At 39.9% G+C, this 16,165-nt stretch overlaps 1 pseudogene; it reads right to left on the bottom strand.

Annotated features, from left to right (window-relative positions):
* Positions 1 to 6,390: 6,390 nt before the first annotated feature.
* Positions 6,391 to 16,165, bottom strand: part of LOC142757066 (uncharacterized) — a 48,891-nt pseudogene continuing 39,116 nt past the window's right edge.

Raw genomic sequence — 16,165 nt, 5'->3', positions numbered from 1 at the left:
TCTCTATGTATGCAGCTGCACATCGCTGCTGTGTAAATCAATGGAGATGAGTGTATGACGCTGACTGGTCACTGATTGGTCAGCGTCATACACGTAAACACGCCCAGTTAAGAACACAATACACGCCCAGTTGGACATAACAAAAAAAAAACACCCAATTGTCCATTTCAAAGCTCATTTGCATATATATATAAAATAGCTCACAACTTGGCCAAAAATTAACGTTTAAAAAACAAACAAATGTTACTGTTATCTACATTGCAGCGCCGATCACATGCAATAGGAGATAGGGATTTGAGAATCTGGTGACAGAGCCTCTTTAAGCATTTTTATGGGTTTAAAGAGCCATTAAGCTCCCATACTGTATTACTTGAGATTGAATATTCAACAGTACATTAACATTTGCTGTGTAACTAAATGAAAACATACAATTTTATAAACAGGATTACTTTGGGGTTTGGAGAAACTGACTGTAGTATTTTTAAGTATAACGTGAACATCAGGATTTAATCCCAGAAACCCTCCTGTTCTAAGTAGCAGCACTAATTATTGAGCTACCTGAGACGTTAGACAGCCCCTTTTCCAGTGGCAGTGTCCAGTTTTACCCAGGGATTCCACTTTCAGAACTGTTTAACCCCAACTTCTGACTTCCTACCAAAGTCTTGACCAAGCACCTCCTGTTAGCCAGATTGTGCTTTATTTCTAGTCTAGCTTTTATTTTGCCCATATTGTTGCTGCTTATTTGTGCGTTATCTTACTATTTTTAAAAATTGCTGCAGCCAGTGGACACCAATCCTTTTTCAAAACTTTAACACAGAGAGGTATATAAAATATAGAAGGCTTCATTGAGGACACCCAGTGGAATGTACAGTGCAATATTGAAGCCCCATAAACAATATCCTTTAAATTATCGAATCCAATTCCTCAAGGCACCTTAAGGAGAAGGATTGAGGAAGATGAGTATGTCGTTTTGTGATGCAATTCCCCCCCCCTTAAATACTGTAAAACAATGTAAAACATTGTATCCTTTTTTATGAAATGTATATATTGTGTTGTAAAACATATTTCAAATTGACATTTATTAAAAATTGTATTAACTTTTTGTGATGCAGCTTCTATGTGTGCACTATACATAGAAGCTGCATAGTGCTGCTGTAAGCTGAATCTGTAAGTCAGCTGGACCGATGACTCGGCTGAGAGTATCTCCTGTGTGCTTCTAACACACAATATATTTATATCCTAAATTCCTAAAACTCCACTAAAAATGTGTGCAAAAATAAAATACTCATGCCCCTAGATTTCAGGAGTCAGTCGAGTAACTGTGGTACAATAATTGGAGAGTATTTATTGAAAAAGATCTAGAGGGGGGGGGGGAATATATAGAAGCTGTATCTCAAAAAGTAATGACTTTTTCTTAATAAAACAATTAAAAAGTTGCTTTAAAACACCATGATATATTGTTTTATTTAAAAAAATAAAAAAAAATTTTCAATGGTTTACATGGTCTTTAAGGACTATGAGGACCAGGAGTGCTTCTAGCCTTTTTGTTGCCTGCGGCAAAATGTGAAATGGTACGCCACATCCGAACTTGAAATTACCATTTTCCAGTTAGACCTAGGGCTGAAAAGGGGACATACTGATAAATAGCTCAGCCTTCATTGTCTTAAAAGGGGGAACTATGACTCTGCAATAGGAAATTCACCCATCAATAAAATGCCAAAGAATCACAATTTCACATATTTGTTCATCTAAAATTTCTATGATATTCAAACTTATGCTAAAATGTAATTTCTATTGTGATATTTTGAACATCAGATTAGATATTAAGATTGGACAATTCTTGACCAAAATTATATAGGTCAATTTACGTGACTCATGACTAATTCTTTTTTCAACCTATTTTTACGGTTACTCTTAACTTGGAAAAAATTACTGATCACAATGGATCATTAATTTTAATGACACATAAAAATTACTTTTCTATGTGAAGCTCTGTTTACACTGGAATTTTCTTTCCGTTACTATAATATTAGCATATGGCCTTAAGACATTGTGATAGGATTGTTGCATTTACTGCCAAAGTATAAACAGGATATATGCTACTGTGTAATGACCATATACGACATACTAATACAACAGCCATTATTTCTATAAATATTATATTTGCATTCCTCTTATGATCTATAGCTTTGATAACCTATTGACTTCTATTGTAATTTTCTATAAACCAAAAAGAGAAACAAGTCAATTAAGACACAGAAAAACACATAGACAAAACTAGACACGATAAAATGAGCCCTCATACAAAGACGGAATCAGAACATAAAAGCAGCATGGCCCCCCAGGTGGAAAACCGGTCAAAAGATCGCCCAGGAAAAAGTGCTTGAATCATAAGTTTAAAACAAGTATCAGGTATGGTACATTTTGCACATATTGGTATAATGAAGTAAGAAAGATATAAATGCAATCACAGAAATATGTATCACACAAACGGCAGTGTGCCTATACCTACAAAGTACAACGCTAGCCGGGAGATCAGGACCGGAATGAGGGGGGACCACTGCTGCATCCGACGCGCGTTTTGCTGATGCTTCGTCAGGGGTTGATGTCCAAATCACCACCACAGCCCTAAATAGTACCTCCTCTCATACGATTTCAGGTGAAGCATATTCCTCTTATGATCTATAGCTTTAATAACCTATTGACTTCTATTGTAATTTTCTATACTATATCCCACTTACAACTTAGGGTCCATGTTCTCCATAGCCACACACAAGGCTACGCATTTTAACTCAACATATCTTCGTATTGCTATTTGATCCGGACTAGACAGAGATATTACAACCATAATTTTATATATCAGTAATAATGAAGTCTTAACTATGTAATTCAGTAACACCAGGTGTTTAGAATGTATGTGCTTCCCCCTTTTAAGCAATAACTATTACTGTATATTATATTTTACATAATTTCATAGCCTATAATAAAGGAAACATGTGGGTGGGGTCTCTTGGTTTCTCATACATTTAGATTCTGATCTAAATTGTAGTTATTTGCACACAGTCATATGAATATCACAAGGCCGTATAAAATGTCTTCTAATTTGTATTGCACTTAACAGAAACCCACGCACTCAGAATCTGCACAATATGTAATGAGGGAGTGCTAAGGCTTAGTGCTTTCACTGGATTGCTATTGATTTCAGCAGAAATCTCCCACTTCGTTTCAGGACGGATTTAGGTGTATTTGATTGAGCTAAGTAACACTTTCATTATTGAGATTTCTGAGTGTGATATTAGTGTTAGTATTTAAGAGCCATGTTGCAATCTAACACTTTTTGACAGAAATACATTCAGTAACGTATAAAATGTAATGTCTTTATTAAAATGTAAAGGCTCTATTGAAAACTTTAACTATTATATTCTGACATTAAAGATTTAACTCCTATAAATGTATGTAAATGTTTTTTTTACTTTTTGAGATGCAGCTGTTTTACATCCTGTATACAAAGCAGCTGTATCTTGTGTTAAAACCTGAATCCGTCAGGTCCATGGGACTGACAGTTTCAGTGTCAGCAGGTCCTGCGTATCTCTGACATGCAGGATCCACCTGTTACCGTTTACATTTAAGTTCTGAACTTAGATGTGATCGGTAACAGCTCGAAGCTGGATATTAGAGACACGCAGGACCCGCTGACACTAAACCTGTCAGTTTCGCTGACCTGACAGATACAGGTTTTAGCACTAGATACAGCTGCTCTGTATACAGGATACAAGGCAACTGTATCTCAAAATCTCTGCACTTCTCTGTGATTTACAGCATAGCAGGCGTAGTCTCGCGAGATTACGCTGTAAGCTGTCATTTACAGCGAGATCTCGCTGTGCTGTGCTGTAGTCTCACACAGACGCTACAGAAGTGGTCAGGATTCCGAATACACATCACGTCCTGGCTGGAGGTAATGTATATTCATTGTCAAGACAGTGCAGTAACGTTATAGTGTGTTTATGTGGCTGCACATAGCGATATAGCTATATCGCTATGTGCTGTGTAAATGAATGGAGAGAAGTGTATGACGCTGATTGGTCACTGATTGGTCAGCCTCATACACTCCTCTGTACAACGCCCACTTGGCCAAAAAGTAAAACACGCCCAGTTGTCCATTAAGAAACTCATTAGCATAAAACTAAAATAGGTCATAACTCCATCAAAAATGATTGTTTTTCTAAATAAAAAACACTGCTGTAATCTACATTACATCATGTACAATATAGGCCACTAATAATGTGGTGACAGAGCCTCTTTAACTATAAAACTGTTACTTGATCCTCACCATAAGATATGAGTCAATTGTTCTTCTCTGAAATTAATAAGCAGGTGATGCATTGAAATTATTTATATTCTTCTAAAAGACGAGGTCATGGCCCTCCGAGGCTCTCCAGCAATTAACACAAGTAGGTTCTTTGGCACGTCTCTATTTTAATACGAAGGTTGTATTTCATTTTTTATAGATCTTAATTTAATAAATGGGCATATCTACAAATTAAACGATGGCAAGTAAATTTGCATACATTAAAACAAATTATCATGTTATTAAAATAATAACTATATTTCATGGTTTGTCAATGTATATATCTCATGGTGATGTTTATGAATCTACAAATCAGTCGTTGACAGTAAAAGACAAATGTTGTGCTCCATGAAAAGGTACACAATAAATGCTAGGTTATTTCTTATTAAATCATGAATGCTGACACAACCAGGCATCGCAGATAAACACTTCAGAAATATATTCTTATAGATATATGTCTTACTGTCATTGACTTACAGTTGGATGTATATAGTTGAATCCATATAATAATACATCAGGTGCCAAAACACCTTCATATCATCTTCCTATATCTCCTTTTGTGCTAGATTTTTTCCTATGATCCTCACTCTATTCTTTCTGACATACATCCTTTACCATGTTTACACGATGACACAGCCCTTTTATGTATGTCCTTTGTATATTGTGACCTATTTGCTATAATAAAATGTATTGATCCTGGCGATGTGTGGCTGGGTCGCGTTACGACACGTGACTTAACGCAAACATGACAAAACAGTCATAAAAAATACAAACCGGCTGGATATTTGGTCGCATATGGCAAGTTGCACGCAACTTTGCTTTCATAGACTTTAATGTAAGTAGCATACGACTAAGACTCATTTGCAGATTTTTTTTTGGGGGGGGCTTTCGATGTTGCAAACGCTAAGTTGCATGCGATTCACAGACACATTGCAAAAAAAAATTGTCGCCGTGTAGCCCAAGCTGAATTGTGCAAAAGACTTTAACACACAATATAATGGTGAAAACCTATTGTGTAGTTTACTTTCCACGTACTAGGGAACACCTGAGGCATGAAAGCAGGCATTTACATAATTGACAAATCCACGCAATACAGATTACACCATGTATTCATTCTATGAAAATTATACTTGGTGGGTTCAACTTAACTGCAGAGATTATTATTTAGATCATCCAGTTGAAAAACTCAATAACAATTCCAGTGAAAGTAGAGAAGATATGAAATGCACAAAAAAATAATTCTTCCTTGATAGAATAAATTAATTTCCTACCCTAGCAAGAAACCAGTGAGACATGGGCAAATTATGGCACAGTGATGACATAAACGTGCCAAAATAACATTATATTCAGTTATAAATCAATGCTAATTTAATTTTCATAATCGTATATCAGGCAACAGTGCCAAAAAAAAACGGATTACTTCTTTAGAAGGGAGCAATATTAGGGATATTATAAAAATATATGTCTACTTTTGCAGCAATTTTGTTCCTTGCTCCAATAATTCTAAAATAAAAATTGAAGCAACTTTACAAATAGCCTGTATTAAATATTCGTCCATTTTGTATATACAGACTTCAAATAAACTTCTGTTTAGTCTAATCCTGCAGTCATGGGGATTCCTCTAGTGCTTCCTGCTAACATACTCCTGAGCACTGTAAAGGCATCTGTGCATGGGGTGAACATACCATATGTGCAACCTGTACAGCTACACAGGGGGCCTGTAGGCACGGGAACCCACAAATACCTTAAAAAATAATATTGTTTCCTGGTATCAGAGATTACATGCTAGAGGCTACATTGCTTCCCATCCATGTCTGACAATTACTGTTGGGTTGACACACTATTGAGGGATTTTTTGGGGAGCCATGAATAAGCTGCTCTAAGGCTAGCCTCCCTCCCCCTCTGTCATCAAATCGACTGTTGGAATACAAGGGGCTCATATACCATTCTTGAACAGAGGCTCTTTTTTGTCAATGTCAGCCCACGGATCTGTATTTAGAGAAGATTTGTATCATTCACAGAAAGCAGGTGTAAAAGTCCATTTAAACTATGAGTCCTTGACCACAGGGGACTTGGATGACGTCTCTAAGATCTGAAGCAGAGTTGCACAGCATAACGGTAAAGCAGAGATGCACAGCATAGTGGTAACTTGTAGCCACCGGCAGAAAATGTAAGTCACTGGGAACATTATTGAGTTTGTGCTGGCTATCCTGGGGTGTTGAGTCTATGAGTCCCCCGTTCTTCAGCCTTAAACCCCACAAGGAGTTATAGACTTTGCCAGTAAGACTACCAGGTTGCGGTCCAAAGGATCTACCTAGTAGACGGTTGGGCTGCAGATAGTGCGTATGAAACGTCTCGTGGTCAAATAGACCTGGGATGGCAACAGGTGGGCAGCGTCAGGTCCAGAAATCAGGCGAATCAGATCAAGCGGAGTCAAAATTAAGGCCGGCTCAAAAACAGGAAAATCACAGGGAATAACAGGAGTAAATGTCAAGAAACTTACCACCAGAGCTAATAACTAGAGATGAGCGAACTTATCAAAAGTTCGGTTCGGCTAGTTCGCCGAATTTCACAAAAAAGTTCGGTTCGGACCGAACTAGTTCTGACCGAACCTGTCACTTACGTGCGCCGAGCATGCTACTGTCCAGGGTGCTGATAGAGTTAATGGGCTGCACTAACTCTTTCAGCAACCTTGACAGTACATGCTCGGCGCGCGGAAAATACCATTTAAATGTAATAAAAAAATAAAAATTATACGTTCGTACTTACTTTCCTCCTGTCCGGCCTCCAGCGATGACGTTTCATCCCTTTCGCCGCTGCAGCCAATCACAGGCTGTAGTGGCGGTCACGCACGTCAGGATGACGCTTCATCCCACGTGACCGCCTCTGCAGCCAATCACAGGCTGCAGCGGCGACATGGATGAAACGTCATCGCTGGAGGCCGGACAGGAGGAAAGTAAGTATGAACGTATTATTATTATTTTTTGGCATGTATGTATGTTGGCATGTATGTATGTATGTATATCTGTGCATGTATGTTTGCATGTATGTTGGCATGTATGTATATATGTGCATGTTTGTATGTATATTTGCATGTATGTATGTATGTATGTTTGCATGTATGTATTTTTGCATGTATGTTGTCATGTATGTATGTATGTTGTCATGTATGTATATATGTGCATGTGTGTGTGTATATTTGTATGTATGTATGTATGTTTGCATGTATGTTTGCATGAATGTATGTTTGCATGTATGTATGCATGTTTGTATGTATATTTGCATGTGTGTATATATATATATATGTATGTATGTTGTCATGTATGTATGTATGTATGTTGTCATGTATGTATATATGTGCATGTATGTTGGCATGTATGTATATATGTGCATGTGTGTGTGTATGTATGTATATTTGCATGTATGTATGTTGTCATGTATGTATGTATATATGTGCATGTATGTTTGCATGTATGTTGGCATGTATGTATACATGTGCATGTTTGTATGTATATTTGCATGTATATATGTTTGCATGTGTGTATGTATGTTTGCATGTATGTATGTTTGCATGTATGTATGTTGTCATGTATGTTTGTATGTATGTTGTCATGTATGTATGTATAGATGTGCATGTATGTATGTTTGCATGTTTTTATTTTTGCATGTATGTTTGCATGTATGTTTATATATATATGTGCATGTTTGTAATTATGTTTGCATGTATTTATGTTTGCATGTATATTTGTGCATGCTTGTATATATGTATGTATGTATCTTTGCATGTTTGTTTGTATGTATGTATGTTTTCATGTGTGTGTGTATGCATGTATGTATGATAGTTTGCATGTATATATGTGTGTATGTTTGCATGTATGTATATTTGCATGTATATATGTGCATGCTTGTATATATGTATGTATGTTTGTATATATGTATGTATATTTGTATATATGTATGTATGGCCATGTATGATACTGTCTGCTGGCGCCCTGTATCTAAGTCAACTTCACGGCAGGCTTCTATACATGGTATAACAGTCAGTATCACACATTAAACTGAATCTAAGCCTACGACATGTTTTATTTCATTTTTTTTTTTTTTACAGGTTTGGTGTTTGGACTACGTCGGTTTCGAGGACTACTTCGATGACGGTTTTTTTTCTACAATAAAATGGTTAATGAGGGTTGTGTTGGGGGTGCTTTATTTCAATAAAATATTTTATCTATATCTTTGTCTTTTTCTTTTCAAATTTTATTATTACCACTTTAGTAATGGCCGCTGTCTGAGTGACAACATCCATTACTAATGCGAGGCTTAGTGTTAGCCGGTGCAGAGGCTAACACTAACCACCATTATTACCCCGGTACCCAAAACCACCAGGGGTGCCGGGAAGAGCCAGGTACGATCCAGTACCCGACCATCTGTTGTGATGGTCGGGCCCTGGGGCGGCCGCAGGCTGGTATTATGAGGCTGGGAAGGGCCAAAAACAGTGGACCTTCCCACCCTTGTAATGCTAGGCTGCTGCTGCTGTGTTGTATCTGGCTGGTTATAAAAGTGGGGGGGACCCCACGTCATTTTTTTAAATTATTTATTTATTTACATTTTTTTTTTTAAAAAGACATGGGGTTCCACCCAATTTATCATAACCAGCCACATACAACAGTGTTATTAGCCTGGGAATGGACAAAACCAGTGGCCCTTCCCACCCATGTAATGCCAGACTGCTGCGGCCTTGTATATGGCTGGTTATTAAAAATGTGGGGGACCCGTCTATTGCTAAATTTGTTAAATTCCAAAAAAAAAACGACGTGGGGGTCCCCCCCATTTTTATAACCAGCCCGATACAACACAGCAGCAGCAGCCTAGCATTACAAGGGTGGGAAGGTCCACTGATTTTGGCCCTTCCCAGCCTCATAATACCAGCCTACGGCCGCCCCAGTACCCGACCATCACAACAGATGGTCGGGTACTGGATCGTACCAAGCTCTTCCCGGCACCCCTGGTGGTGGTGGGTACCGGGGTAATAATGGGTGGTTAGTGCTAGCCTCTGCACCGGCTAACACTAAGTACCGCCTTAATAATGGACGCTGTCAATCAGCCAACTGCCATTATCTAGGCACTAATAAAGTTTGAAAAAAAAACACAAAGACAATTCTTTTTTATTGAAATAAGAAATCCCCAACAAAACCCTCGTTAACCATTTTATTAAAATTTGAAAAAACGCAGATCTACGCAGTAGTCCAACGAATCGTAGATGTAGTCCAATCGGTACATCAAAATCTGCAACAACATAAAAAAAACAGTTATCAATGTGAACAATACCGATACTTCTACTCACCTACACACATATATACACGCACACACAAACAAACAACCATACACAGACACACACATATATACACAAACACAACAAGATATACACACACACATAAACAGACAAACACACACATATACATGAACTCACACATATACAAACAAAAACACACATATCCAAACACACACACACACAGTTATACACACATACACGAACACATATACACAAACACATATACAAACAAAAACACACATACCCAAACACACATATACACAAACACATATACACAAACACACCCATATATACACACAAACACACACCCATATACACACATATACACATATACAAAAACACACACAAACATCTACACACAAACATATACACAAATACACCCATATATACACAAACATATACACAAAACACATATACACAAACACACCCATATATACACACACACATATAAAAACAAAAACAGACAGTCACATACCCAAACACACATATATACACAAACACACACATACACAAACACGGTTTCTTTTAAATGCTGCTGGGGAACCCGCTCGATCCACTATATAAGGCTGCGCTACAGTGCAGCATTTAAAAGAAACAGGATCCTGACCTGTCCATAGAGTTTAAGGCAGCACAGAGTATTTCAGGAGATGAGCGTGCAGATTCAGTGCTGCTGCGAACTCTGCTCTTACCATTACGTAGCTCTCAGTCTGTTACCTCTCCTCCACTCCTGTCCTCCAGAACACCTTCACATGATTGGCAAGTCACCACGTAATGGTAAGAGCAGAGTTCACAGCAGCACAGAGTATTTCAGGAGATGAGCGTGCGGATCTTGTGCGGGGTGGTGACTTGCCAATCATGTGAAGGTGTTATTGAGGACAGGAGTGGAGGAGAGGTAACAGACTGAGCTACGTAATGGTAAGAGCAGAGTTCACAGCAGCACTGAATCTGCACGCTCCTCTCCTGAAATACTCTGTGCTGCTGTGAACTCTGTTCTTACCATTACGTAGCTCAGTCTGTTACATCTCCTCCACTCCTGTCCTCTATAACACGTTCACATGATTGGCAAGTCACCACCACGCACAAGATCCGCACGCTCATCTCCTGAAATACTCTGTGCTGCTGTGAACTCTGCTCTTACCATTACGTGGTGACTTGCCAATCATGTGAAGGTGTTCTTGAGGACAGGAGTGGAGGAGAGATAACAGACTGAGAGCTACGTAATGGTAAGAGCAGAGTTCACAACAGCACTGAATCTGCACGCTCATCTCCTGAAATACTCTGTGCTGCCTTAAACTCTGTGGACAGGTCAGGATCCTGTTTCTTTTAAATGCTGCACTGTAGCGCAGCCTTATATAGTGGATCGAGCGGGTTCCCTAGCAGCATTTAAAAGAAACAGGATCCTGACCTGTCCACAGAGTTTAAGGCAGCACAGATTATTTCAGGAGATGAGCACGGGCAGCCGTTCGTTTTTCCGAGCCGTGCTCCCATCATGCACACGACCGTAAAAACACCCGTTATTGCGGGTCGTAATTACGACCCGCAATAACGGGCTCATAGACTTCTGTTACCCACGGGTACCTTTCCGTATTCTCACGGGAAGGTGCCCGTGCCGTTAAAAAAATAGAACATGTTCTATTTTTCTATTTTACGGGCCGTGCTGCTATAATTATAATGACAGCACGGTTCGCAAAAGCGGCCGGCTGCCCGTGGCCGGCCGGCCGTGCTCGTAGTTACGAGTCGTAATTACGAGCACGGCCCGTAAAATAAAAAAATAGAACATGTTCTATCTTTTTAACGGCACGGGCACCTTCCCGTGAGAAAACGGGAAGGTACCCGTGGCTAACAGAAGTCTATGGGCCCGCTATTTCGGGTCGTAATTACGACCCGTGATAACGGGTGTTTTTATGGTCGTGTGCATGAGGCCCCGTAATGACGGGTGGCTACATGTGTGCACCCGTCATTACGGCAGCGTTGCTACGGTAGGCGACGTCAGTAAGGGTATGTGCACACACACTAATTACGTCCGTAATTGACGGACGTATTTCGGCCGCAAGTACCGGACCGAACACCCTGCAGGGAGCCGGGCTCCTAGCATCATATTTATATACGATGCTAGGAGTCCCTGCCTCTCCGTGGAACTACTGTCCCGTACTGAAAACATGATTACAGTACGGGACAGTTGTCCTGCAGAGAGGCAGGGACTCCTAGCATCGTACATAAGTATGATGCTAGGAGCCCGGCTCCCTGCACTGTGTTCGGTCCGGTACTTGCGGCCGAAATACGTCCGTCATTTACGGACGTAATTAGTGTGTGTGTGCACATACACTAAATAGTCACTGTTCAGGGTGCTGAAAGAGTTAACTGATCGGCAGTAACTGTTTCAGTACCCTGGACAGTGACTACCGATCACAGTACCTGTAAAAAAAAAGACGTTCATACTTACCGAGAACTTTCTGCTTCCTCCAGTCCGGTCTCCTGGCCGTTGCCTTGGTGACGCGTCCCTCTCGACATCCGGCCCGACATTCCTTGATGACGATGCAGCCTTGTGAGCGCTGCAGCCAATCACAGGCTGCCGCGGCCTCTGCAGCCAATCACAGGCTGCAGAGGCCTCTGCAGCCAATCACAGGCTGCCGCGTCAGAAAAGGTCGGACTGGAGGAAGAAGAGGGACTCGTCAACAAGACAACGACCGGGTACGTATGAAATGCTTTTTATTTTATTTTTAATCAGCAGCCTCTTTTCTCTATCAGTGATTGATAGAGATAAGTGGCTGCCGATTTGTATAATGTTTTTGACCGGGTTCGGTCAAAACGGGTTCGGCCGAACCCGGTGAAGTTCGGATTCGCTGCGAACCGAACTTTACCGGAAGTTCGGACCGAAACCGGGTTCGGTTGTCCCGGTTCGCTCATCTCTACTAATAACCAAGCACTTGAAGATGGAGCGATTCCACTTTCGGAATCTGGGAGAGTGATGTCTTGGTGACGATCCTGCAGTTGAAGCCTCGCTTTTCAGGTTGAATAGAGCTGTGGTATCTAGTGGCAATGGTGATGCAATGGCTCAGAATAGACAGACACGCCACCCACTGGACAGGCTTGTGTCGGCCCGCAGCTGGCAGCATGTTTTATATTCACGAGGACAAAGAAATGATATCCCTGCACAGTGATGTCAATGAGAGAGAGGGAAAGAAAGAGAAGACACAGGCACACGGGCTAGATCAGGCTAGAGATGGGAGGGTAGAGAGTTCATTCTTCACAAGTATTGCCCACTAAGCTCTGAACTTGCAATTCCACATGTAGGCATATCAGAATAAGAATTATTCTGGGTTTTTATTAGAACATTAAGCATAGAATGCAGAGATTGCAAGATAAGTTCCCTATTTAACCATGCCTCACTTCTAACAGAACCCCTTCTATTCTGAGTTTAACAAAGTGAAGTTGTTATGAAAGGAAATAAGTGTCAAAGAAAAAAACAACAGATTTATATATTTACGCCTGCCTACATTGGTTTGTAATCTGAAGATGGCAGAGGCTGATGTTTTGTGCATATCTTTGTTCAAATGGGCTACATGCTTTCATTATAAATGATTGCATATATGGGCTTTATGAATATTCAATGAGCGACTCTTAGATGGTTTCATTTATCCGAGCTCCTTAAGTTTAAATGTTGAAGACAATTTGTGATTGTTTGGAGATTAAATAAGTTTATTTATTTTTTGTTTTGTTTTTTATTGAACCATAATTTACCATTACTCTGTACAAAATTACAAGTAACTCTGCTTACTTTTCATACTCTGCTGGTCTAATATGAGCCTGCAGAATTTCTACACACTACAATTCACAGGGAGGTATCTCCAGTACCGAGGAGCTTGCATTCTAAGATGGGTTCCTTTTTATTTTTGCTGCTGTCTTCAGTTTGAGAGTGTTGGGACAACCTGGCAGGATATGGGCCCCTTTCTCCAAACTAGATTACAGCAAGCTTCCTGATAACTTAATTATTTATGAAACAAATCTGCACTCATTACATTACATAGATAAACAGAAAATACTGTATGTCTATCCACTATCTCTGAATTTTAGGAATGGCAATACACATATAGTCACGTATTGAAACTGACACCAAATTCTTTCATATAATTGTTTTTTTAAATGGTTTCTAACATTTCAACAAACTTTGCATAAACCAATAGTACAAGTGAATATAAGAAACCTTGTAATAAATCTTATTAAAGAAAAATGCCTGTTTCTCCAATTATCAGCCACTTTTCCCCCTCCTCCCACCTCCTGTACTGGTCATTTACTCTCAATTCACTGCTAAAATTTATCTTGAGAGATTAGATGGATTATAAACTCACTGAGGGATCAGGTTACATGATGTCCATAGAAGTCTATGGAGAGGGCAGGGGAGGAGGGCGCATCATCAGAGTAAGGCTACATTCACACGAGCGTATCAGATTCACGCGCGTGAAAAACGCGCATGAATTTGGTCCGTGTGTGTTGCATTATGCATCAGTGTGCTGTGCAAGTGGAATGCGTTATTCACGCACTCACAAAGCACATCTTTTTTTATTATTATTTTCAATCAACTTGATGTGCAAATCACGCACTGCACACGGATATTTTCACACACCCATTTACTTCAATGGGCGCGTAGGTGCGTGAAAATGCACAAATACAGGACATGCAGTGAGTTTCACGCAGCAGACTCTTACTGAGTGAAAACTCACGCATGTGTGAACAGTCCCATTGAAATCAATGGGTCCGTGTGCTGCGCATGATTTCCATGCGCAGCACATGGACGTTATCCACGTTCGTGTGAATGGCCCTAAGAGAGAGACAGAGAGATACACACAGATGTTGCTGCAGCTTCTACTAATTTTTTATCTCACCCCAGTGCTGGATTCTCAGCTATATTGCTCATTACTACTGCATGATGTCCACCATGCTGAGTCTTCCATTCTATATATTTGATAGATAGAGATAGGAGAGAAGGATTCTCCTCTTTTTTGCATGCAGTGTATAGAAGACATGATAGCTGTTAGGCTCTGCCCACTAGCTTAGAGAAAACTGAGAATATGAAATAGAGCCTGCAGAGGGGAAAATGCTAAAACATGCAAAATACAGTACAGTAGTGTTTTTGTCATGTCATCTTGCACGATATCTTAATTCTGACTTTAATAAAAAATTTATTGTAGTTGCGTGTTATACAAAAGCAACATGGAGCTGCAATACACTAAAACTATCTGCAGGAAGTAATCTCTATGTATAGTAAGTACAAAACATTCTACAATACCTTATTTTTCATTGAAAGCTGTAGCATTTGTAGGATTACATGTGTTAAGAACACTTATGCCTCTTTCTCATATGTGATACTGTGGTAAGAATGCCTATTTGTAAGTTCCTGAGGTACCCATGAGCCACAAGGTATCAGCAGACTCAAGACTGCAGCATGGCTATAAGACATGCAATAATATTCCTGTTCTAGCTGAAGATTGATCTACAAGACTCAGCTATTAAAAGTATATTAGAGAATTTTATGCAATGCAATTCCCTAATATTATATTCTTTGTAACTCCAAACAAAAGGTACATATTTAGTTATATAATAAATGTGACTTAGGCTGGGTTTACACCTGTGTCACTGCTTTACGTTGTTTTGCTCAGTCAGAGGAGCAGAACAAGGGAAAACCGTACGCGACAGTTCCATTGCACCACAGACACCACCGGCGTCCAGCGAACCAATTGACTTTAATGGGTTCCATTGTCTTTCTGTCGTAATGACCGTGGTTTTACTGGAAGCAATACCACAGCCTCCAACCTGAGCCTGAACCTATAACGCAGATGTTAAGAGAGCTAAGTTCCACATCGAAAATGATAAACTTGCTACTTGTACATTACATACATACTTTATATGCAAATAACTGCATATTAATGGTATACACAGCTGTTTATTTACTTTTTAGTTACAACACAAACCATACAAACATAAGGCCCTGTTCACACTAAGCTTTTTGGCACAGATTTTGGCACTAAAAACCGCGTCAAATCAGTTTTTTATTTTTACTTATTTGTAGAATAGGAAATCATACAGTTTTCTAACATATAAGTATTAGAAATTCTGCTCAGATACTTTCTTATAGTACATGAGGCCCCTGTGAATGTAGAATGGTATAGACCACAGATTAGTCCTGTGTAATGCACACGACCATGCAAACGTCCGTAATAATTGTCCGTAATTGCGGACAGCAATTACGGTCCACAATTATGGCATGACCAGACGTGGCGGAATTGCTCTGGAATTTCCGCTGCGGACAGTCCGCAGCGGAAATCCGCAGCGTACACGTTTCTCCATTGCCTTCCACAGCTTTTTAGTAGGGTTCGTTTATACGTTGCGGACAAGTCCGCTGCGGAGCATAGGCTGCGGTGCGGAATTTGGTGTCCGCAGCATACACTGACTGTTGCGGACGTGTAGCGGACTTGTTGCGGACTCATTGC

Source organism: Rhinoderma darwinii, chromosome 1 (assembly GCF_050947455.1).
Source record: "Rhinoderma darwinii isolate aRhiDar2 chromosome 1, aRhiDar2.hap1, whole genome shotgun sequence".
In the NCBI taxonomy this organism is placed as follows: domain Eukaryota; kingdom Metazoa; phylum Chordata; class Amphibia; order Anura; family Rhinodermatidae; genus Rhinoderma; species Rhinoderma darwinii.
This window is presented reverse-complemented; position numbering and strand designations above follow the sequence as displayed.